We start from the raw sequence: 25839 nt of genomic DNA on the forward strand, positions 1-25839 counted from the left end.
TCCCAGTTAAGCTTGGAAATTCCTCAGGTCTAGGCAGAGGGAGCAGTTGGTCGCTTTCCCAGAGCCTCTGTGTGTGGAATCCATGTGGAAAATGTAGAGTATTTAAATGCAGCTCAACAGTGCACTCCAGCCATCAGGTGGGTTTGAATCCTTTCTTCACTAGCGACTTGGTAGGTGACTTTTTGACCTCTATTTTCTCTCTCTGGGGTTCAATTTCATCATATGTAAAATGGAGATACTACCTACCTCAATAAGTTCAAGTATCAATGAAATAATATAGATGAAGTAGTCAACACCTACTGGGTTTTCAATAAATGGTCTTTTCATTTTCTACAAGTGACAGCTAAAATATATATCTATGACATTCTGTGGGGAGGAATGGCAAAGTCCGACTTGATACTAAAGCTGCATGAGACCATATTTTATCAATATATCCTCACTGTAGTAAATACATAGGGAATAAAATTACAGGGAATCAGCCTTCTTCTGCAATCACCGTCATAAATGGGAAGCAGGCTACAGACAGGATGTATGACTAGATTCAAAATGGTTAAGCAATGCTGGTGCTAAGTGCTGACACGTCACATCACTAGAGGTCCTGTTCCTTTTATTCCGAATTTCATGTTTAAAACATAAGAACAAAATAAAGATATATCACAGCCATATTATAGTGATTCATGCCAGTTATTTTGTTCCTCAATTTTCTTTTTATTGGGTGAGAGAAGAGAAGGAGGGAGGGCATGACAATATAAAAGCAGCCTATAGTACCTCTATTCAGATCTTTGAACTGGGATGAAAAATCCAAATGTACATAGAGGGATGGGCTTAAAAGGCAGAGTGCTATTTATTCTAAGAAATGCATATTAATGATTGCCAGCTGGAAAAAAGGAAAGGAAAGGTTTTCATTTTTTTTAAATAAAGAAGGCTTTATCTATTTCATATTTATAATCTTCAAAAAGAGGACACTGAATCCCAGCTTAACACCCCAGATGAAACTGGGATTCCTAGACTTTGAGATAAATTGACTCGGTCAATACATTTTTGTCTTTTTTTTTTCTTTTTTGGTAGAAGCAACCTTATTTTCTTTGATTTTTATTATAGAGGTAATCTGTGGAAATTATGACAGAAAAGACATTATTCCTTTTATCTCTATAATGGTGACCTAAAAGAGTTAATTTAGTTCATCAATTGCTTTCCTCTGTATGCTGCATATGAGTGAAACCATGCAGTATTTGCTTTTCTCCATCTGGTTTATTTTACTAAGCATAACACTCTCTACATTCATCCATGTTGCTGTCAATGGCAGGATTTCATCTTTTTTATAGCTGAAGAACATTGCATTGTGTATATAGACCACATCTTCTTTAAGCATTTGTCAGCTGCTGGCCATTTAGGTTGTTTCCAGTTCTTGGCTATTGTAAAAAAATGCTGCAATAAACATGAGGGCACACGTAGCTCTTCAAATTAGGGTTTTGTAGTTTTCAGTAATTATCCAAAAGTAGGATGGCTGGATTGTATGGAGTTTCTGGTTTATTTACTTATTTATTTATTTTGCTTTTGGAGGAAACTCCATACTGCTTTCCATAATGACTGCACCAATTCACATTCCTAAAAACAGTGTATAAAGACTTTCTTCTCCAAATCCTCACTAGCACTTGCTGCCGCTTGTCTTTTGGATAATCGCCATTATCACGGATGTGAAAAGATATCTCATTGTTATTTTGATGTGCATTTCTCTAATAATAAGAAGTAATGAGGGCAGCACCTAAGGCAACCAATAACTATAGAAAGATGACACACAATGGAAGAAAATAAAATAATTTTATAAAAGGTAATGACAACTTTGTCATTTACCTAATGGCCATCTGTATGTCTTCTTTGGAGAAAGTCTCTATAGAGATATTTTGCCCTTTCTTTTTGGATAGGGTTAATTTTCCTTTTAAATGTTGAAATTTATGACTCTTTGTATGTTTTCAATATTAACCTTTGTCAGATGTATAATGTGCAAATATCTCCTTCCATTCAGTAGGATGTCTTTTCATTTTGGCGCAAGTTTCTTTCTCTGTGTAAAAGTAGTTTAATGCAGTCCCATTTATTTTTTTGCTCTTGTTGCCCTGACATTTGAAATCAAGTCCCCAAATACATCTCTAAGGCTGATGCCAGGGACCGTAACCCCTTTTCTTATATGCATTTTATAATTTCAGGTCCTATATCCAAGTCTTTAATCCATTTTGAATTATTTTGTGTGTATGGTGTTAATGGTCTAATTTCATCCTTTTGTATGTGGTGGTACAGTTTTACCAAAACCATTTGTTGAAGAGACTTTTCTTGCTCCATTGTAAGATCTTGACTCATCAGAAATTAGTTGTCCATATGTATGTGATTTTTGTTTCTGGGCTTTCAGTTCTTTTCCATTGGTCTTTGTGTCTACTTTTGTTCCAGTACTATGCAGTTTTAATTACTGTCTCTTTGAAGTATAGTTTAAGGTCAGCAAGTAGATAGTTGTTAGTTGTTCCTATGGGATAGAAGCAAGGAACCTCTTCTGAGTTATGTCAAGAAGATAGGAAACATTCCTATTCTACCCTGAACATCAACAGAATAATTTATGGTATAAATGGTTCCACCTGGTTATATAAACCAATTTCTCCCTGTAAACACCTTTCAAGTGATGGCCCATCTCTGAAAGGATTGAATATTAACTAACTTTTGTCATCTCTCTCATAATTTTTGTCCTCATGCACCATTTTGAATAAAAACAGAATGACTCTTGCATCAGTATAACAAGTTCACATGTATATATGTTGTACTTTTTGTGAATTTGGGGACTGTTTCACCTGATTGCTAATGCTACAGGAGTCATCATTGTCACTAAATGCATAGGTGCAATTCATAAAAAAATTGTGAGTACTGAAAGTGAAATCAATAGTAAAAAAAAAAATTACTTAATTTAACTTTCAACTTCTAAAATGAATATAAATTTCAAACTTCTAACAACTATTAGTTTTATATAGCAGTTTTGAATAATTTTTCTCAAATGCTATTTTCTTAATCTGTATTATCCTTCTTTTTATGGCAAACTGGGGAAGGTTCTGCACACCTTTTTCTTTAAGAAAAATATTTTCTTTAAGAAATTATCTAAAAAAACTTTTTCTAATTCCACATTTGGTAAGAATTATGCTACCACAGGTCAAGTTGCTATTTGTTTTATTTGTGTCTTTATTCAGTCTTTTGTAATATAAGAAAATTGTATATACAGTTATAAACATTGTCTGCTAATATAGAGTTATAACAAAGTCTAGAAGGAATATTATAAATTATCTTCTAGATTTCACAGTAAGTATCTTATAAGAGCTATTATAATATCAGCCTTGATTGAGAATTCAATATTTATTTTATTATTTACATATATTTTCATTAATTTTTATGATATCAAACACATACATGGTTGTGATTGTCATTTCCATATTTTTGTTCTTTTCTGTCATTTGAAATTCAGTTACACACCTGTTGTGCTTCACTGTTAATGGAAGGTAATCCATATCTTCTTAAATTTTTATATTAACACTAAAGGTTAAAAAACCTTTCCCTGGAAAATTCACTATTATGAAAATTTATTGCACTACTTACTCAGTACATAAAAGTAAACTGACTCTTTCCATCCTTTCAGTAGACTAACAAGTCAATTTAATGTGTATTTAATAGAGTATCTATTTCCTTTGAATTGCTACAGTTAAATAACATAGAGCATATAAGATTGGTCTACCAAAAATATAATACATCATAAATTATCCTAAGCAGAAAGCAAACTTAGAAAATCATGATTCAGTCATGATTACTTACTGAAGAACACAGAAACAGAGCAGGAAAATTCATCTGTGCATGGAAACATTCTAACCTTTTGAAAGTTTTCATAATACAGACAAGAGCAGCCCCCAGGTGATCTTTAGAAATAGAAGGTATTTGAAACACTGCAGGAAATTTGGTTTGCTGATTTCATTCCCTATATGCAAATATGCCTTCAATTCAACATTAACAAAATAATCTGCTCCCTGCCATCCACACAATGCCCAAACTTTCCAAGAAACCATTGAATCCTTCTCTAGCACTCATTCAGGGCACTTAAAAATGTCTTTACTGACTAGACATATTCATAGTTTGGGCTCCAATTTTAATTATACTAATGTATATAATGTGTTTTACTTAATGTAGTTTGTCACACCTGTCCTTGTTTTCCAATCTATAAATCTACTATTTATTCAATCCTCTATACTGTACATATAGATTTAAAGTTAAAAAATAAGTAATATATAATTTTAATATTGTTATCTGCGTATATTCTCTGCATAGTTCTCTGCATATATCTTATCATTCAAATGAAGTTAGGAGTAAGTAATCAATGGTAGAGCAATAATAATGGATAACATAGAGTAAAATAACGATTTTTGCTCCTAAGGAAATATCATTATTCATGTATGGTTTTAATCTCGTTATTGGACTGGAAATATCTGACCCGCTACTGAAGTCAAATCTGTTTGATCACTGTCAACTATAAGCCATTCTTTTCTTAACTAAATAGACAGGGTCCTAGAATCACAGTGCTGTGGGCCAGAGAGCTATTTAGAGATCTGCTTTAAGGTCTTCATAAACAAATTCATATAGTAAATGAGGCAAGTAAATTAAAAAGGCAAATAATCTACTAGGAGAAATAAAGATTTGATGATAACAGAGTAAATAACCAGAGGAGTAATTAAGAAGGGACTGGAATGCCATCAGTTCTTGTAGTTAAGAGGATCCAAATCTACCTTGAGGTTTACAGATGCGCCACATTCCGTGGCCTGAAGAATCACCCCTGTCGGAGAGCACTTTTCAGCTACTGTATAAAACAGCCACATCTCTCAAAGTTTTGTCAAAACGATTTCTTGAAAAGAAACAGCTGGGCATTGGAGGTCATTGGGAGTGTAAGGGAATTCTAATTTAAAATGCATATCTCTGGGCCTCAGACTCTGGAGAAGGAGCCAAAAGTTAAACTTTTTACAAGCAATCTAGGTGATTCTCACATACTTGAGGTCTAGAGAATCCCTGTGATTTTGATTATGTAACTTGTTCACAGTTATTTTTGTTTTCTTTTTATGCTATATATTGTTTCATATTAATTGGCAATAAAATACTTTTGTTTGTAGAAAATGTTTTTTTATTCTACTGTTAGTCTGAGAGAAAAGAACCATATAAAAACAGATCCCAGGATAAGCATGTTCAGTAAGTAATAGTCCAGGGTCCTCCCTGGTGGTGCGAGGGCTTAAGACGCAGCCTATGAAGCTGTCCGCAGCTACTGCAGCACCAGTTCAATCCCCGGCCACATGGCGCAGCAGACCTCTCCTGTCTCACCCACTGCTCCCCTCAGCAGTGTATTTCAGTCAATCTGCCTGTTCTGTTCCCCACTGTCTCTGGTGAGTCCTCTCACCCGCCCACCACACCTCTGGCCTGTACCCCGATTCTTGTACAAATAAATAAATCTTTAAAAAAAGATAATAGTCCACTTTCCAAAGAACTTATGAAAAGGAATAAGAGATAATTTGAGTGTTGTCCAGGGCCAAGAAGTGGGCCCGTAACCTACTGAAGAGACAAAAATCAGAAACCGATAAACTCAGCAACTTGTCTGGATGGCAAAAAAATAGAATTTTAACTAACACAGAACCTTATAGATCACCCTAGCTTTTCCCTACTTTTTGTAGAGCTGCATGGAATTCCACAGCTTCTTTAGGAACTAGGAAAACACAACCTCAATGACTTTGATGTAGAACCAGAAGCTCAGTTAGGGACTATGTAGGAAAATTTGGAAAAATAATATCAGAATCAGCAACATGGAAAATTAAAATTAAAATAGCATGAACATGGAAAAGTATAATTCCCCAACATCAATCATTTATGAAATAGAGGTTGAATGAGATGACCTGGAGTTTCCTTGGTTATAAGTATTGTTATTTGTGGGAGTTCTAAGCATTACTCTCTCCAATTCATCCAGAGGACTCTCAAGATGCACATAGGGAGTCTACAATATACCCCAATAGACCACCATGAGGAAGAGAGTTTATAGGAGATTTTAAAGCAATTATAGATACAACTGTTTGGGGTCAGTCGTTTCTTTCTTTGTAATCTTCTTGTGCATGTGTGTTTAACTTACTTTCTTCTTCACTTCACTGCAAATGGTTTGGTTGACCAGAGTCCAGAAGTGGCCATTAAGGTGGCTTCTTGCTGCATCTTGGGACTGAGATCAGCTTCACATCTGGCCTTAAATAAAATGCCCTTAATGTCCCCACACAGATCAGCTATTAAACTACTATATGAGAATCATCCTAGTGTTTTGGGACAATACCCTTAGGTAGTGAAAAAAGTATTTTTTCCTTGAGTCTCCACCATATACATATCATTAGGAACCTGTTAAGAAGAGCCACCTAACAGTATTTGATTGAACAGGGTCCAATTATCTATTTTCACCTCTCTAGTGATTAATAGTTACTAAATTCAAAACTCACTGTCACAAAATAACATTTTAGATTGTCTTGCAAATAATAATTTTATTTCTACTGCCTGTTAATTCTATTGCATCAAACACTTGAGCAGGAAATAGTTATTATACTAGAATGACATTATCATGGATCAGGAAATTTTTGTTCCAATTTTGTACATAAAGAATGCCTCTTTCATATCCAAAAGGTCGGTGGAGGCCTGATGAATGAAGTGCTATGAGGTTTTCTCCATATACCTTTCTTTAGAGAATTTTATAGTTAATTATAGTGATTTTATATGTTATAATTTGCAATAGTTTTCAAAAAGTTTAAAGTGAGCAGTGAATAAATCAAATGTGTCTTAGATCATTAAAATGTACTACTTTTATAAATAATGCTTTAGCAGACTACAGGGTTAGAATAAATTTGTGCAACTATATTTAAGGAAAAATAGAACCACACACAGAAAAGTTTACTTCAATTTAAAGTGTTAAAGAAATAACTTCTGTGAGTGAACAGGAACATAAATTCTTCCACAAAGCCTGTAATTTTAGAAAAAGAGAAGTTTGTCTATTTCAAGAATTTGTTTTCTATAAGGAAGTACATTAGATCTATGAGTTCAGGAGAGAAAAGTTTTGTCAAGGAATCAGAATTTACATATAATTTAACCAGCCAAGACCTCGCTATGCATTGTTCTTCTGTGCAGCCCCAAATGCCTTAGTATTGAAATAGTCTCTTGCCCTTTGATGGTGAACAATGCAGAAAAGAAGAAAGGGAAAATTTATTTTAATCCAAATAGATCAAAACTTAACTATCTAAACCCTTTTACAATAGGAAAATATAATACCTGAGACAAGATACTTGCCAATTTTCACAATGGCTAAGAGAATAAAAGAGTTACACATACTTACCTCCACTTATTGTCCTTGTGAAATGTACATATGCTATAGAAATTAGTTTGAGGTTGTCAGTTTAAAAATATATATGTACATGATCAAGATACCATTTAAGGAGCTAAAGAACATAACTGATAGCTCAGTAATAATTATTAGTAACTCAGATATTTTTCTTCATCCTCCATTATTCAAAATACAGAACTATGATTTTATGTGGAAAATGTGATTTAAGGCATGAAAATTCAATTTTCAAAATCCTTTTCCTGTATAATTTCCATTGAAGCATCATTTTATTGTTGTATCTGTAAAAATGGAGATGACTCTTACACACAACCACCATTCAGAATGCAATTGCATTCCTGCATATTTATCTCAGACAAAAGTTTGAGATTCACAAAACCTTCACACAAATGTTCATAGCAACTTTATTCATAATAGCCCCAAACTGGAAACAACCTATATGTCACACAAGGAATGACTGGTGAAAAACCACCATGGTGCGTCTGTGTCATGGAATACTACACAACAAAAAGAACTACTCTCACACATCAACAAACCTTAAATCTGGTATGACTTAAGTCATACCAGACTTTGAGTGAACAAACCTTAAGTCTGGTATGATTACATTTTTATGTTATTCCTGAAAGGACAAATTATAGAAATGGAGAGCAGATTGGTGGTTTCCAGTAATTAAAGATGGTGGAAGGGCACTAGTGGTGAGCTAGAGAGTAAGTAGATGTGGTAATAAAAAGCATTTGGCTGGATTCTTCTGGAAATGGATATGTTCTCTATCTTGACTGTATCAATGTCAAGTTTCTAATTGTGATAATGTTCTGTTGGTTTTATAAAATGTAACCAATGGAGAGAACTGGATAAAGAGTTTATGGGATCTCTATTTTCTCTTCAATTGCATATGAATCTACAATGATCTCAAAGTAAAAGTTATTTTTAAAATTTATTGATAAAACTAAAATAAAATTAATTTTAACAAAATTCTATCCTAAATGAATCCCCAAGGAATTAGATATAGGTCCAAATGGATTTAGACATAGGTGGTGTGTGTGTTTAAATTAAGAACTAGAAGTGTATCATCATTAAATGATTTTCCTTCAACTTTCAGGTGAACAATTGCACAGAATTATTACACTACCTAATGAGTATTAACTTGTTGATCTTCTAATTCATTTCTCTTGGGCTAGAACAAAAGATAGAATTATACTAATTACTAAGTAATACTAAATATTCTTTAAATGGAAGCAAATTAAAGCCAAATAGTAATTTTCTTAATGGCTCTCTAGTGCATGGAAACTTTTTTAATGTAGTCATTAAAAGTCATATTCATACTACTGCAGTGAATGTACCACTGTATCAATAACTCTGCTCAGTGGGTGACACTGTAAGCCTGACTCCATTGGGAAGTCACTTTAGACCAACAAAAGTATTAAAAAAAAAAAAGAGTAATATTTACCTGCTCTAAGGTAGATACACTAATTATACAAAGTGTTATGTTAGCTAAGTAACAATGAAACTGAGCTAAATGGAATGTGGGGTCCTTAAATTCTAAAGACCCACTCCAGGTCCTCACAAATGGAAGATAATAGTATTCTAGTATTGTGGGGTATACAATACAAACATGATCAGGGGAAACACCCTGGTGAGCCAGGTCATTGGATAAGATGCACGAGAAGACAGTGAAATTTAAGAACTTTTGACCTAACAATGTGACCTCCCAACAAACAAACACAAGGGAAAATTTATCACATAGGCAAAGAGCAATCTAGAAGAAACCAGGACAAAACTTACCTTCTGAATACTTTGGCTCACAGTTTTTATTTTTTTTAATTAGTTCCCTAATGAAGAGAAATGGAAAGCTTTTATCAGAACTCCAATGTGTGTCATGTGGTTGCATATATATTGTGCATCAATTAATCATACAGCTTTACATTTATTGACTAGAATGAGTTTTATTTCTAAAGCTAAGATTTTTCAGAGCTCAGTAAATCTTTTGAAATGTTCACAAACTATCAAGGTAAAAAAATGCTCAGTTGAGGTGTTATTTATGGCTAGACATCTGGAGCCCAGGATGCCAAATAACAACTGCAGTTAAGATTCTGGTGCCCAGATAAGACAAAACCCATTGAGTAGAATGCATTAAGGAAGGCTGTTTTCATAACACTTGGCAGCTGTTTATTCCACACCTTAATTATATATTGTGGATTATATATTGGTAAATAAGTCATTTAGCTTTTAAGGAAAATCTGTTGCATCTACCTCAGATAGAATATATATAAAGTATATAAATTATATAAATGCAACAATGTGATACCTTAGGTGAACAAAATCATGTTCCCACATAAAGTCTTTTCTTCAATCTGGAAGTCATAATTCCAAAATGAAATGCTATTTCATATACCAAGTTATTCATGCACAGGAGAGACACATATATGCATTTTCATATGTTCTTGTGGACAAGATTGAGAAAAAGAAGAAGGTGCAAGCAGGAAATACATAACTGTTTAAACAGCCATAGGCAAAGGATGCTACATTATATTCAAATGTAAAACTATGAAAAGTCATCACAAAACAAAATTTAGAGATACTAGAATGATAAATCCCATCTTTTTTCAAAGGCTGACTCTGTGTTTGGTTCCAGAATGTCAAATTTGCAAGCCCAGGAAAGAAGAAAAAAATACAAATATTCCATCAACGTTGTTCAAGGGTTCCTTCCTGGCCAGCATTTGCATCTGACCAATTGTGTCTGGTCTTTTTGACACAGGCCATTCTCACAGGTGTGTGGTGGCATCTCATTGTGAGTTGGATTTTCATGTCCCTGATGCTAGGTGATGACGAGCAGTTTTTCATGTGTCTGTTGACTACCCGCATGTCTCCTTTAAAGAAATTACTGTCTGCTTTGTCCACTTTTTTTTTTTAAATTGGGTTTTTTTTTTAAGATTTATTTATTTATGCATACAAGAGCTGGGGTACAGGCCAGAAGTGTGGGTGGTGAGAGGATTCACCAGAGACAGAACAGGCAGACTGACTGAAATACACTGCTGAGGGGAACAGGGGGTGAGTCAGGAGAGGTCTGCTGCGCCATGTGGGTTGCTCCCTGGCCGGCTGGGGATTGAACTCGTGCTGCAATGACTGTGGACAGCTTCATAGGTTGTGTCTTGACCCCCTGCGCCACCAGGGAGGCCCTGGGTTTATTTTCTTTGTGTTGAGTTGTATGTGTTCTTTGTAGATCTTGAATATTAGCCTCTTGCTGGATGTAAGTTGTGCAAATATTATCTCCCATCCGATAGGGATGGTTTTAATGATAGTTTCTTTTGCTGTACACAAGCTCTTTCATTTGCTGAGTTCTGTGTGCTTATTTTTACCTTTGTTCCCTTTGTCACTGGAGTTCTGTCCCCAAAAACAACCCTTCAGCCAATGTTGTGAAGGGTTTTACCGGTGTTTTCTTTAGTTTATTTTATTGTTTACTGCCCATCCTGACATCATGAATGGGACCACAGGGCATTATTATAAGCAAAATATCTCAGAAGGAGAAAGACAAATACCTGATGATTTCACACATATGTGAAATATGGAGAAACAAAACAAAGGAGTAGATAAAACTAAAGCAAGCAAACCCTAGACATCTAATTGTAGAATTTAAGCTACCAGAGTGGACTGTTGGGGTGAGTGAATAAGAGGTTAGGGATCCCCATAGATTATGGTGGAGTGTTTTAGACATTTTATTGATGGGTGTTGTACAGTAACATACATTTGAGGAGATATGAACCTGTACCTCTGAATTATATACAGTGTTAAAAATCAATGTTAGCCCTCAAATAAATAACAATAAAAAGCCTAAAAATTAAAGTGCAATGTCTAAACACTCAAGACTTATAATAGTAATTTGAACACAAGAGTCTAGCTGGCAGGCAAAATTATTAAGGTGTTCCTAAGCTAATTTAATAACAGGAATAAACTTCCAGAACCAAAATAACATTAGCTTCAGTCTCACAAATACACTGTATTCGTCACTAGTCATAAGTCATATGCAGTATTGATTTTAAGAGGAAAAAGGAGAGAATGTGCAATATTGAAAGAAAATCAAGGAGCTCCCAAAACATGGGTCATGATCTAAAGAACTGCTGCACTGTCTAAGGAAAAGGTGATGTCAGGGAAGTGGGTTTTAGGCCTTCCAACATCTGCATGTCTCTCTTGTACAGCAATGGTTGGCAAGGAAGTGGGTCAGTACAATGTGAAAGCACTTATCTTCAGTGCTTCCCAAAGAATAAATGGGTTTAAGAAGTAAGTCCTCAAATACCATTTGTACAAGAAAAGTCTAAACAGTCATTTTGTAAATATGTGGTACAATAGATATAAACTTTACATAAACAGTTATATTGCATGAAAGAAAGAGAAATAATAGTGTTGAATAAATGCTGTGTGGCTGGTAATTTTCACCTCAAGGAACTATATTATACATTTATTTTTCACCTGCACATACCTCTTGCAACAAGGTAAGATCCATTATGATAGGAACTTGCCATTTTTACTCCTCACTTTGCTTTCATGCCTGGAAATACAGGTACTCAAAGAATCCTGTTGAATGAAGGTTGGCATTTCATTTAATCCTCAAAGATTTCTGTGAAGTAGACACTGCTCTCCCAATTTCAGCAGTGATGAAAACCGGATTCATTAAGATTTAAGAACTTGCCCAATTGGCTCAACGAGAACCAGTCTTGACTTCAATACTCGGGCTTCTTACACTGCATTTGAAATTTTCAGGAAAAAAAAAAAAAACAGGCAAAGGAAAGATAGTTAAATTACATTAGTGTGTTGCTATGTAGCCATTCTTCCCTGCTTCCCGGCTTCACTTGTTGCCATGGTTTCTCTTAACAGCACACCCACCAATGACAGCTTAGCTCTCGACAATACCTACTAACCCAAAAATAGGTAACATTTTCCAATAAATTAGAGCTAGGAGGGTGATCTATTTATCCTCTCCGCTCTATTTCTGTATTGCTCTCAATCCTGGTATGTAAAAAGGGGAAGAACAAGATTCGACTTCAACGAGTATATGCCATGCTAGCAAATGTCAAAGTTTAATTAATCCTGGCAGGCAGTGCTATCCTGGGTAAACAGTGAGGTCTTTTGTCTTTAGATTTAAGTTATGCAAAGCATTTGACACAGTACCATACTTTCATATTTATTTGGGGGGGAAGTATAATAAAAAGGTATTTAGCCTTTTTATTATTTTCTTCTTTTAATGTAGGACCTAATCATGTGGTTCAGAAACTTGAACTATAATATGAAACATTATAAAACAGCAATACATATTAGGAAAGAACAGATATTGTGCATCCCTATTATTGGAAATTATGTTTCTTCACCTAAAACGGAAATAACTTAACATAGAAAATTAGATCTACAAGGAATCATGAAATCATGAGCTTTAACATGTTCATTTTGCAATTTTAGAAAGTATGGGCTCAAAGAGTATCAGTGATGTGCATTTCACAGCTAGATAGTGACAGATTGAAAACCAAACAGAAGTTTCTCAGCTTTTTCCTAGTGTTTTTTTTTTCACCAAAACATCTGTTTCTTATCTTCTAGAGATGATCTAAAAGTTTACTAAAAATCAAGAACTAGAACATACTATCTCTTCTCAAAACACAATCCATGTCTAATGGGATATTTAGAAATAAACGTTTTCTCATTTAAACCAACAGAAAGACACCAACAGAAACAAAAATAAAATTATAGCAACTGCAAGTTAAATATTTACATTTCCTATGTTTTGCATATTTTTTATAATTGGCTTCTATAGCTGACATATCTTATATATTTTGAAAGGTGGCTTCTCTCTTAGTTGAAAATATCTCATACATGTGGCTGAGTACAATCCCTGATCTCTCTTTCACACACACACACACACACACACAAGCACATGTGACAAAAGAAGTACCAAGTAGAGCTGTTTTAATTTTTTAATGACAAGTGGGAGCTCAGAGGTCTTTGATCTTTGCTTGCCATCCACATGACAGACTGGTATTTAATGTAGTTCATGAAAATAAAGCAAATCAAAGTCAAACATTTTTAATTAGTGATTTAACTATGTGATTAATGATGCCTTCTTAAAGAAAATGCCTGTATCGGTTAATGAAAAACTCATTATTTCTAAAAGCTGGTTTCTTCTACTTAATGACTTCTTCTAATAGGCAGATAAATTGAACAACAACATATGAAACCTATTAGCCTGAACATTTCACAAAGAACAAATTTGAATATTGTGTTGCAGGTTGTTGATCAACTAGTGGGAAGTTAATGAAACAACATTACACAAAGGTCTCTGTTCAAGTGGCAAGTTACTAGCTTTTCAACAACTACACAACAGAACTGAATCTTATTTGCATGAAGAAGAGTGTGCCCTGAAATGAAAAGCTCATACAAAAAGATTAAATTAGCTTTTGAAAACACAATTCTGGTTGTGTTAATATGCTGTATTGATTCCCTTGGGAGACATTTCAACCGTATATGAAATACACAGAAAATAAAATTTACCCCAAGAAAATAAGTCAGGTAAGTCTTGAAACATTTGGTTGAAAGTACTGGCAGTCCACAGAAATCAAAGGTGGGTTTTTTTGTTGTTGTTGTTTTGTTTTTGAGAGTTAGTGGAATATAATAAGCAAAGACTTTGCTTCTAATGCCAGCTGAACTTTGCACAGGTCCAGTTTAGGTAATTTCACAGATAAATGTCTTTGTAACCTGAACTTCACTGACCCTCAGTGGACTCATTTGTTAATTGGAGGTAATAATATTATCTATGGTAAGAGATTCTGGGGAAGTGAGATGATGTATGTAAAGCATTGAGCACATACTAGTTGTGGTGCTGTTTTTAAGTGCAATTATTATATTATATGACAGTAAGATGCAGTTAATATCCTCACCAATTCGCTGTGATATCACTATGTAATAAGGTTCAAATAGCAGACAAATACTGCTTTTTTGAAAACGTAATCAATGTCCTCTAAGCTGTTTGCAACAAAGAAATTCCCCAAGTAAAGTATAAATATGTCTGTTGTCAACAGTTTTCCTTAATATGTCATGTATCATCCATGAGTAGAGGTAGAATTAGGTGTGGGCTATTTTAACATTGCTTAACTACATGCTTTATTTTGGGGGGAGAGTGAAATATATGTTTATTTGGGGTGAGACAGTGTGTATTTATTGCATGTTATTTAATACACTGTCCAATAGCAAACTTTTCATTGGAACTAGTTATTCACAAACTAAAAGCTCTTGTAAGCACGCATCTCCTTTCTCTCCATTTACTGATATTGTATTTTTTTTCAAAGCAAAAATGCTGTATTTTCTTTAAAAAGATTTATGCCAGTGCCCAAATCAAATTAAATCATACTTTACTCTGAAGCACAAATGCTGTTTTTCTAAAAGATTTATGCCAATTCCCATGTCAAATTAGATTGTTCTTTTCTCTCTGATGTAACAGTGAGTTCCTTCTACCTCTGTTTGGTCTTTTTTTTCACTCTGTCTCCTATTATAACTGTCTAGACCATAGGCTATGATCTGAAATGGCTCCCGAGTACATTTTAAGCCCCTCAGAGGGCAAGCACGATCTGGCTCTTATTTACTTCTCTAGTCTTTCCCTGGACCATTATCTCTACTGCTACCCACCAGCCACCATCACCTACATGTATGCCTGTAACTGTTTGGAGGTGTTTTTGTTGGTTTGTTTGTTGGTTGGTTTGTTTGTTGGTTGGTTTGTTTATTTTTGCCGACTCTTCATGTGGCTGTCTCAGTCTTCTGATTTCAACCCAAAAGTTGATCTTTACAAGTGGCTTCCTCTGATCACACTTGTGAAGTATCCAGGCTACCTTCATCTCTCTCTCACCTGAACCATAGCAATAGCGTTACAATGGATAGTCCAGTTTCCAAGAAGACTTGCAGCCACATATCATAGCAGCCAGAGTGCTCACTCTGAGCAAGGGAAGTTAATAGTAGCTTCATAAATTTTTGTGGTAGAACCACAAAGACAGAGTAGAGCAAAAAGAGAGATAGCTAAAAATAAATGGATGAGAGAAGATAGATGATAGATCAATAGATAGATAGATAGATAGATAGATAGATAGATAGATAGATAGATAGATAGATAGATAGATACAAACAGACTACATCTAAAAAAAATGAATGACAAGGAATTTCCCAAGAATTCCAAATGCAAGTGGATGGGGCTCAAGCCACCAAAAGCAAAATAATCCACTTGATTATTATTAGCAATGGTGTGGAAGGAAATGGCAGAGGAAATACATTTCTAACAGTTCTAAACATTAAGGGAAAACTCACAAAAAAAAAAAAGTAGTAATGTGCAAATTGAGGGGACTTCTCTTGGTATCAGAAAATCAGTGTACTCTACTGAAAACTGTAGCCAGGGGCCTCCCCGGTGGCGCAGTGGTTGAGCATCATGCTGCGAAGCTGCCCACAGCCTCTGCAGCGCCGGTTCAATTCCCCACCAGGGAGATTCCCACATCGTGTGGCAGACCTCTCCTGCCTCACCTGCTGCTCCCCTCAGCAGTGTATTTCATCAGTCTGCCTGTTCTGTTCCCCGATCTGTCTCTGGTGAATTCTCTCACCCTCCCGCACTTCTGATCTGTACCCCAGTTCTAGTATAAATGAATAAGTAAATCTTTAAAAAAAAATTGAAAACTGTAGCCAAATCCACAACTAGACTCCATTTATGGACAAGTGCAAGGAAACTCACAGACTCTAATCCATCTGGGCCCTCGGAACTTCTCAACCTAAGCAGGATGTGCTGAGGTCCCCATCTTTCCATCTCCTCACCAGTATTTATTTTCCTTTTTTTTTTTTATAATAGCTATGTTGATAGATATAAAGTAGCACATCGCTGTGGCTTTAAATTGCATTTTCCTAGTGATGCGTTTTGCTTAGCATCTTATGTTTATTGTTCATTTGTATACCATTTTTTGAAAACATATTCAAATCCTTTGTCCATTTTTTAATTGTATTGTTTGTTTTGTTGTTATTCAGTTGTAGGAGTTATTTATATTTCCTGGGTATTAGCTCTCCATCGCCTATATGATTTGTGAATATTTTCTTCCATTCTGTGAGTTCCTTTTTTACTCTGTTGATAGTATTCACTGATGCAGGAAAAGCTTTCAGGTTTAATGAAATCCAATTTATCTGTGTTTTCCTTTTGTGGCCTATGCGTTTGGTATCATATAAAAGGCTAAATTCAAGGGTATGAAGAGTTTCCACTTTGTTTTCTTCTAAATTGTTCAGAGTTTTAATTTTAATACTTACTATTCATATACTTACTAAGACTTCTCATGCGATCAGCCTCAGCTCCACTGCAGTGGGATCGTATTCCTACTAACCAATAGGTAATATGAACAAGCTTCAACCTTTCAACTTTAGACCTGGAAAAAATAGCAATAGCAAGAAAATTTTTCTCTGAATCAAAAGAACTAATGAAATCATTAGTGGCTAAAGTGATATGCAAGAGATAGACATAATTGAATAAAGAGGGAACTCACACTTGCAAAATTCTGTTCAGATAAAAAAAAAAAACAACAAAGGTCAAGATATTTTATGAGAAAAAGTAACTGTGACAGTTATAGAGGATTATCTACTTTACGTAGACTAATGTCCAAAAAAGTCAAATGATCATTAAAATAAATATCTCACCAAGTTTTCTGTGTGTCTACAACTAATTCCTCTCTTTCTGAAAAGTCCTAAACACAGCAGCAAGCATTTGCTGAACCTGTGCTGATCAAAGTCACAAGTTGTTGCTATGGTGAACACATCTGAGTAGATTTAGAGTAGAAATATCCTCAGTGGAAAAAAATACCCTTTTCTCTAATGAACCACGTCATTAAGGTTTAAGACTCCAGAGCCAAGGAACTTGAAAGAAATGTCTTCACCTTCCCTTCATGTCAAAAATAAACATTTCCAGCCACCTCATATTTTTTCTCCTCCATTTTGACAATGGGAAAATTAGCCCTGAAATTACATAAATGATGTATTTTTTAGAGTTGGACATCAAAATAGCCAACTCATATCTAGATTGGTTTTATTTCTACCAACTTGGGAAATAACCATGCCATTGGGACAGGACAGAGGAAGAGCTCAAGTAAACATGATTGGAAATGATGTCCTATAAAAATTTTGTCATCCATTACTTGGCCATTTGCAAACCCTAGATTCTTCTTCTCCATAAAGTTGTCATAGAAACTACATCTCCATTCTAGCTCTGTAAATTACAAGGCACCTGGCAGTTAGTTTCCATGGAAGATGGGAATAACCCCAATTAATGTGTCCTAAGTTGCTGCAGACAGGACAGCCGATGAAGTTCTCTGCCATTAATGAAGACTCGGAGTCTAAATGAATTTGCAATGGGGGAAGGCTGGGGAGAGCCACTGAGAGCAGCTCTGCCTTTCACTCTCCCAGCCCAAGCTTTTATTGAAGATATGAACAAAGGAACAAGAAAATAGCACCCAATTATGTTTTTGCTTATACAGATTAATAAGTTACTGCTAAAAACAATTTTTCCTGGTTAGTAGGGAACGTGCGCAGAAGCCAGTACGTCCTCAGAGAACAGGAGTCAATTCTGGCAAGAAGTTCTGTTTGCAGAGCTCCTTATGTCCTGGAATTCCATATGCAGAGTGAGCAGGTATTCTCCAAAAACTCCAACTCCCTTTATGGCTGCAGGTTCCCAACACTAAGTACAATCAGAAATGACTCAAGAACAAACCTGGAGGTTGCTGCTTCACTGTCTCCACATGTTCCCAACTCAAAGAGAGACACATTTCCTACATCTTGCCCTGCATTTGTGTCTGTCACTGTTACAGTCTTGGTGAGAAAAATGGTGGACTGGCCCTTTCTCATATGGTCTCCCTAATAAATCGTTCCAATTGTGGGAATGGAATCCTATTCCCATCATAAGCAGCATTTATGTAGACAGAAGAAAAGTAAGATTTCAACAAATATTCATTTACCAGGCAAAACTATCCTGAGATAACCCCATTCTAAACTGCTCAATTAGACTAATCCAGGAATTTAAGATAAACAAAAACATTAACACTGATTACAGCATCACTAGAGTATGTAACAAATTGTATATTGAAGTTGCCCTGAAGAATACCATTTCTCCCATTGATACAGACAGGCCTGTAAAACAGCTTTGGCATTTTAATACTAGTGCATTCTAAAGTTCCAGATGACAGCTGCACAGCCAACATTTTCAAGCAGAAAATGTGTGCTACACAATGATCACAGCTGGACCCATCGATCAAACTGGTTTTTACTCAAATGAATTCAGTAGTTCTTAGATAATTAAACAGTGCATGTGCTAGACTTTAGAATTTTAGCCCTGGGAGCTAGATTTGGAAGGAAGCAAAAATGTAAAGCTCTCCCTGTTGTATTACCTTAAGATGAAGATTTTTAAAGCCCAGCATAATTCTAAAATATTTAATAATGTCTGTGATCAAAACTGTGTGCTCAGTGGTTGTTATCAGCTATACTGGTCTTAAATTGAAGAGCATTTAAATGTAGAGACCTGGATTAAATTATAAATATTCACTCATGGGAAAGCAGAATGGTCAGTCTACATAAGAGGTTCTCCTAGCTTCATAAACAGAGCTCAAACTTCAGTCTAGGGGAGAAAGAAACTCCCAGCCCCAGGATCTCAGTGTGACATGCTGGAGTTCCCTGTCCTACACCATGGACAACACTTCAGGTAGGGTGATTTTCACTGACCAATACACAAAACCATGATTCTACTGGCTCAAACGATCAATTATTTGTAAATCTGACAAAAGGCACTTCATAGGTGAAGTGGCCCCAGGGTCAGCACCAGATACGCTTTCTTCTCTGTATGTGCCAGTCTGGGAGTAGATGCCTTAGACGTGTTTCAATCCATGTCCATTACAACAGACCTGAGAGGCAGACCTCTTGTTATTCATAGTTTTACAAATGTGGTGGTTTAGATACATAGTAGCTCATTTATCCTGAAAATATTCTATAATGTAATCACCATTGGTCTCCATTTTACAAAGAAGGGAATGAGGCTCAGAGAATAAATTAACACAAGACTCGCTGGTACCAAGTGGCACAGTTGGAAGTGAAGTCACCATTCCAACTCTATTGTCTGTGTTTGCACCATTAGGTTTTCTCCCCTCACTATGGTAAGATAGAAGAGCAGCTGCAGAAATGCCCTTGACAAGAACGCATCTAGGTGCAGAGGAGGAGCTCGTAGTCTTGTTTGTATTTTGAAGAACAGGAAGGCCACTGGCAGAGGCCCCTGCAGATTTAGACTCAGGGGTCACTTGCCAGAATCCTCACCATTGCCCAACCTGAACGGCCACCAGCAATTTGGAGGCTAGCATGGTGGGCCAGAGTCTCAGGATGACAGTCACGTACTCGGAAGGCCCCATAAGAAGGAAACACAGAACAAGAGTTTGCTGCTGCCGGGACACAGGCTGTGAGCTCCGGAACCAGGTGTCTGCTTAGAGTTAGGTTCTTGGAATTTTGAAATATGGACTGCATGTATGTAATCACATGGCCCTTAATCTTAGCCCTTGCTTAGGAATTTCCCGTCACAAAGTCATTATGCCAGACATTAGCCAGAAAAGAAAAATGTCTGAGAAACTGTATTCCCCCTTGAATATCTTTTACAGCAGAAATTCATTCTTTTGACAAATATTTGTTGAAAACCTGCCATGTGCCCTTTTTCTGAGATTGAGTGGTGAACAAAGAGTTGTACTCAGCTTCGTGGTACATATATGGTAATAGAGGAAAGCCTTAATGTATAATATATAAATTAACATATAATTGCAAGGTAGAGAGTGGTAGGAAGAAAGGTTGGCCATATTTTAGATAGAATGGTCAAGCAGAGCTTCTCAGGAAAGATGTTATATGGATAAACATTTAAATGACCTGAAGGAAGAAATAAAAGAGGTGCTTGAAGGTAGTTAGTGTCTGGGTCCTAAGATTTGACTTCATCACCTCAAACCTTATCTCTCCCACCCATGTGGACAATATCACAGGTCTGTGTCTCACGTTCTTCAGCTGTGAAATTGGCACAAGTCATAAGCATGTTGGGAGGATTACGTGAGTTAAGACATTCCACAAGTCCTGAGAGGTTGTGGGTGCTCAGTAAATGCAAATTGTTGTTGTTATCACAGAAATAGCAAACCAGATACTGCATTCAGTCAGAACAGTGTTGTTGGACACAGAAGCCAAGGTGGAGGCATGTGAGGAGTGCAGTGTGCACAGGAGAACATGGTGGGGAATGTGGTCTGAAGGGAGTTGGGGCCAGACCATTAGTCATCCCCAACTCTGGCTTCATGTTAGGACTTCCTTCTGATAAAATAAGTCAAGGTCTCTGTGAATGAAGCTCAGGTGTTACATTTTGAAGTTCAGTCCAAGAGGAAACATCACAGATTTGGGTTTTGAATGCTTAAAAAAAAAAAAAAGGAGCTTGAATTTTGTTCTAAGGAGAAAAGCCAAGCCACTGGAATGTGTGTTGTGTCCGGTTGTCTTGCTCACTTCCCTCCTCTGTCTCATTTCTGTATAGCAAATTCTTCACTATTGTTCAAGGATTTCACATTCTTTTGGACTAAAAGTCTTTTATCACAACCTCTTCTTCCTCTGGAGGCTCCAACACTTTTTCTTCACCTTCTGTTACAAAACTTCATAGACTGTATTGTGTTGTGCATATACCTTTTTCCCCCAATGGAAGGGAAATTACTCAATAGCAAAATGTACATCCTGAAACAATGTCAAGTACATTAAGATCCTAAGGGATACTTTTGACGAATGAACATAAGGTCTTTACTTAGTAATAATTCCTTAGACTGAAAACTGATGAGATACCCAAGCCTCCATCGCTTTAGCAAATCAAATCACTCAAGAAACGTCCAAATGTTTGGCACTAAAAAACAAAGAGATCAAAGATGGTTTTATCAGGTTACAACTATTTATTGAAATTGGAAACACATAGAATGTCATGATGCAATTAAGGACAGAAGGACCAAATAAGAATATAAACTACATGTTCCAAATGTAATTTCCTCCAGCAAGTTAAATGAGCTAACACATACACAATGTTCTAGGTTTCCTATCATCATGGTATCCAAGAGTGGAGTGATGGATTCAATCTTGGAGTAAGTTGAAAATTATTGGAAAAAAAAATAGTACTTTTCAATTCAGGCTATTTGAAGCCTTTAGTGTGCATTCTACTTCATAGATAAAACTGCACATAATTTTATGTGCACAATTTGTATTTATCAGATATCATTTGATTTTCATGGTGGTGATGAACATCTGGTTGTCATAAGTTCACAAATGGAAAAATATTGAGAGGGAAAGAAATCAAAATGACTTTCTAGGGCTCCTAAAGTGTTATGCAGTGTAATAAAGAAGAAAAAAATTAGGTTGTCTAGCTAACAAATAGAAGTGAACTGCATGCGGAACAAAGGCAGTTGCTTTACATGGGCGCTTACCTTGAACAGCAGTCTACAAACAAAATAAAAGTTAAAAAATGCCTTGTAAGTTCAGGGCTGAAAGAGCATTTAAATGTCTGGCTAACTCTAGTTCACATTGTGATATATAGTTCTCTTGGGTAAAGACTGTCAAACTGAGTTAGTGTCCATGAAAGAAAATGGGAGATGGACTTTTAGATGTTCTCATGCAGCTAAAAAGAAAAATATAGTTCAAAGAGTTTTTGCCCACTGAGCTTTTCAAATAACCACTCAGTAGGATGGAGATAGTGCTTGGAAGGGAGGGCTCATAGGAATACTAAGTGAACTTGATATCAATCATCGTTTTTGAAAGTGATTCTAGAAGACTGTTCCTATCCTTTTAACTTAAGAGTGTAAATAGATTCTCAAGATAATATAGTCATCCAGTACACGTGGCCACTTAACTGGTGCAGCGAATTGAGTGTTCATCGAACTAATTCTTCAACTAACCAGCTGATGTTTTCTGTTGCCTCTTAACACAGACTGGCCAATGTTGATCATAGCCTGTGACTTTCTGAATTTCCAATTTCTACAGACATTGGGTTAGGGATATTGCCACAAGTGACCTTTAAAATTGATAGTAGTGGCATTCAAGGTAATCATGGTGGTCTTGATAACTTTTTCTTCTGGACACACAACAGAACTTAGATTTACTGTGGAAAACAGTGTCATTGTAAAAAACAAAGAAAATTTTTTTAAAGATTTATTTATTTATTTATACAAGCACTGGGTACAGTCAGAAGTGCGGAAGGGTGAGCAAATTCACCAGAGCCAGAGGGGTGAGCAGAGAAGGCAGACTGATGAAGTACACTGCTGAGAGGAGCAGCGGGCAGCAGGAGAGGTCTGCGCGCCATGTGGGACCCTCGCCCTGTGGCTGGGGATCAAACTGGCGCTGCAGAGGCTGCAGGCAGCATTGCAACCCATCGCTCAACCACTGCACCACCAGGGAGGCCCAACAAAGAAATTTTAATAAGTTGACATTGATATTAATTATGTTTTACATATTATTCATTGGCAATCCCAAATCATCTTTCATTTTCCAAATTCAGAATCCATACAGCACCTATCTCATTTTGAATGGTCCTCTGGCCAACTTTATTTCAGAACATCGCCATCTTCATCAGCAAAGCAAGGGTTTTGTGATTATTTGAATGTTTTTCTTGTTTATTGGCTTTTATAAAGCATTCATTATTATACTTTTGTAAAAAAGAGTGGGAAACAAAAATGAGTGCTTATTCTTGTTATAAGAAGGATTTCAAAAACCTAACAAAGATGAATAAGATTATCTGGTCATCTCCCTCATTAAGGCCACTTTTCTAACATTAAGTCAGCCCTCAGGAGTACAGCTGTGTTAAAGTTCCCAAAAAGTGAGACAAGTGTGAATACTGGGATTGCAACTTCAAGGCTTGTATCTTAAAATTGCAGATGTAATTGAAGAATCTATTTCTTTTTTTTTATATATAATTCAGCCCTCCTCTAATAAAAAAAACAAAACTTCAAGCAGTCTTAGATCCAAAATTAATGTAACAGAAAAATTTAATCAAATTCTGAACACAGAATAAATATGAATTCTCAAAATTGGGAAATTATCCAACTGAGGGGAGATAAGGGAATAGAAGAATATCATCTGGGAATCCTATTTATCTTATTTTTTATTGAAATAACATTGCATTATAATATATAAATTTCATATTTGCATCAGTGAAAGTCAGCATGTGTATATACCACATTAAGTTCATCATTAAAAGTCCAATTCTATCTCTTACCATACAATTTTGGAATTCTTAAGATGAAAATATATGAGTAAATCCCTCAGTCAATTATTGCCTTCAGGGCTGTTCAATGGAATCTGCAATATCAAAAGATTTTTTTTAATGCCCTTTCTCTGTCCAGGCTTTCTTCTTGCATCTTCCTACCCTACCATCTACCCTTCAAAGTAGATATTGAAACACAACTTCAGAAATATGAACCAGAAGCAGACAAAACAGAAACAAGTCATTCAAAGTGAAAAGTGTGTGAGGAGGGAAGTTTTGAGTCAATTCCAGATGGCGTTGTGCCATGACGCTAACACAAGTCTTTATTTTCAGTGAGAGCAAGAACAGGCAGGGTCTATAATGACCTGTTAACATCTGTATGTGAATATCATCTCCATGGCACCTAAGTACACCAGTCAAACAAAGGCAATTCACAACAAAGGCAAGACTCTATACTTTTTGTAAGTAATTAGCATTTAAACTGACAAAGAATTATCATATACCTTTGACATGTCCAATTAAAGTCTACAATACCCAATGAATGACTTTCATACTCGATTAAACACGAAGCAGAAAGCAGACACAATGAAAGTTTTTTTTTAATAATAAATTTTATTTTTATATTCTCCATACAATTGCAACCCCCTTATTTTGACCCCAATCCCTCCCCTCCCGCCCCCCACCCCCCAAAAAGTGTCTCTGGTTCATAGTTTTTTGTTGATTTTGATTTTCACTTTCTTATAGTTATTCATTTTCCTGGTCCCTTATTTAAGTTTTCTAGATTCCTGCTATGAGTGAGACCATCCGGTATTTTTCTTTTTCTTTCTGGCTTATTTCGCTGAGTATGATCCCTTCCAGAGCCATCCATGTTGCCGCAAATTGCATGATACCAAGTATGTCTAACAGTCCATCTCAGTTGGTGGCAGTGGATAAGTAGAATAAGTACTGGTTTTGACAGCATAGCTACCTAAATTAATTCCAGATTCATCATTAGCCTTGTGTTTGGGGTAACATACTTAACTTGTCTTAGTCTTGGTTTCACTACTTAAATGAGGAGAATTTTATGCAACCCATTGTAAGACTAAATAAGATAACAGATATAGACTCTTAGCAAACCATCTACCTGTTAATGGCTACTCAATAAATGTTTTTTTCTTTCTGCTTTCCTCATAAAATTGTTTCTATTACTTTGATCTAAATTTGAAATTGCTCATTCATTAGAAAAGCAGTTTATTGAGGCTATAAATGTGAAAAGGCTTTATCTTTTTTTCCAATCACTTCCCAGCCATACTCATTTGAATCTCCTTTTCCATCCCTGAAAGTCATCTCCAGCAGATTTCGCAAGTTCTGAATATTTTTTCCTTATTAGAATTTGATCCAGCCCAAGTTAAAATTCCAGTCTCATATCTCATTCATGTTTTCCCTTCTGTCATCCCTGACTCTGCTTATGAAATGGTCTAGAAAAAAAGACGTGGTCAGTGCTCTCACTACCTCCCCCAGGGCCTTGTAAACGTTAAGCCCTGGATCGTGGTGACCGGGAGGGTGGACTGGGGGGGGCAGGGAAGATGTTACTTCATCTTAACAGGGATCAGCTGCATCCTCCCATGTGGCTTGTTGCTCTTCTAGCCAGTGCTGACTGGACGGCAGTGCTTTCTGTGAGGCACACAACCCGGGGCTGATCCCGACCTGGGGCACCTGTGTGGGGTCCCTGGAAGACCCTCCAGAGCCTAGTGTTTAGTTCCCTGAAGTCAGAAGCTTAGGCTGGTTCAGTCTTCAGTCTACAGCAGCCTCCAACTCCAGCCCAGGGGAGCCTACCCAGGACCACTGTACTGGGGTTCCCTTATGTAGTCAGCATACTGGAAAGACAGCTGAGCCCAGCAACCTCTGGAAGTTTCCACTTAACATGTGAGAAACAAGCATGACAAAATGGTGGGCACAGATGGCTTGGTGCCTCTTCTCTCCTCCTGGCCTGTCCTTTCTCTCCCAAGCACATTTCCCTGCTCACTAGGGCATCAGATTGAGAAGGGGGAGTGTTACCCGAGTTTGTGTCCAACTGCAGGCTAGACTGCCCACTCCCCTTGTTTTCTGTTTTCACAGCCACCCTCCGTCTTTCATACCCTTGCCATTAACCTTCCCT

The 25839-nt window shown here is 36.3% G+C and overlaps 1 protein-coding gene and 2 long non-coding RNA genes across 3 annotated transcripts in view; 2 read left to right on the forward strand and 1 right to left on the reverse strand.

Annotated features, from left to right (window-relative positions):
• Window positions 1-25839, forward strand: part of CTSO (cathepsin O) — a 237158-nt gene that overhangs the window by 175614 nt on the left and 35705 nt on the right. The gene's annotated exons all lie outside the window — the stretch shown is intronic.
• On the reverse strand, window positions 1002-12258 carry LOC129144961 (uncharacterized). Its single transcript, XR_008549854.1, has 3 exons — window positions 11898-12258; window positions 9206-9252; window positions 1002-2515 (listed from the first exon to the last, which is right to left on the reverse strand). It is a non-coding gene; the product is annotated as an uncharacterized LOC129144961 (long non-coding RNA).
• LOC129144962 (uncharacterized) lies at window positions 3502-13864 on the forward strand. Its single transcript, XR_008549855.1, has 3 exons — window positions 3502-3530; window positions 10056-10191; window positions 13692-13864. It is a non-coding gene; the product is annotated as an uncharacterized LOC129144962 (long non-coding RNA).

This window comes from Talpa occidentalis, unplaced genomic scaffold (assembly GCF_014898055.3).
Source record: "Talpa occidentalis isolate TD23 unplaced genomic scaffold, MPIMG_talOcc4v2.1 talOcc4.8, whole genome shotgun sequence".
Lineage (NCBI taxonomy): Eukaryota > Metazoa > Chordata > Mammalia > Eulipotyphla > Talpidae > Talpa > Talpa occidentalis.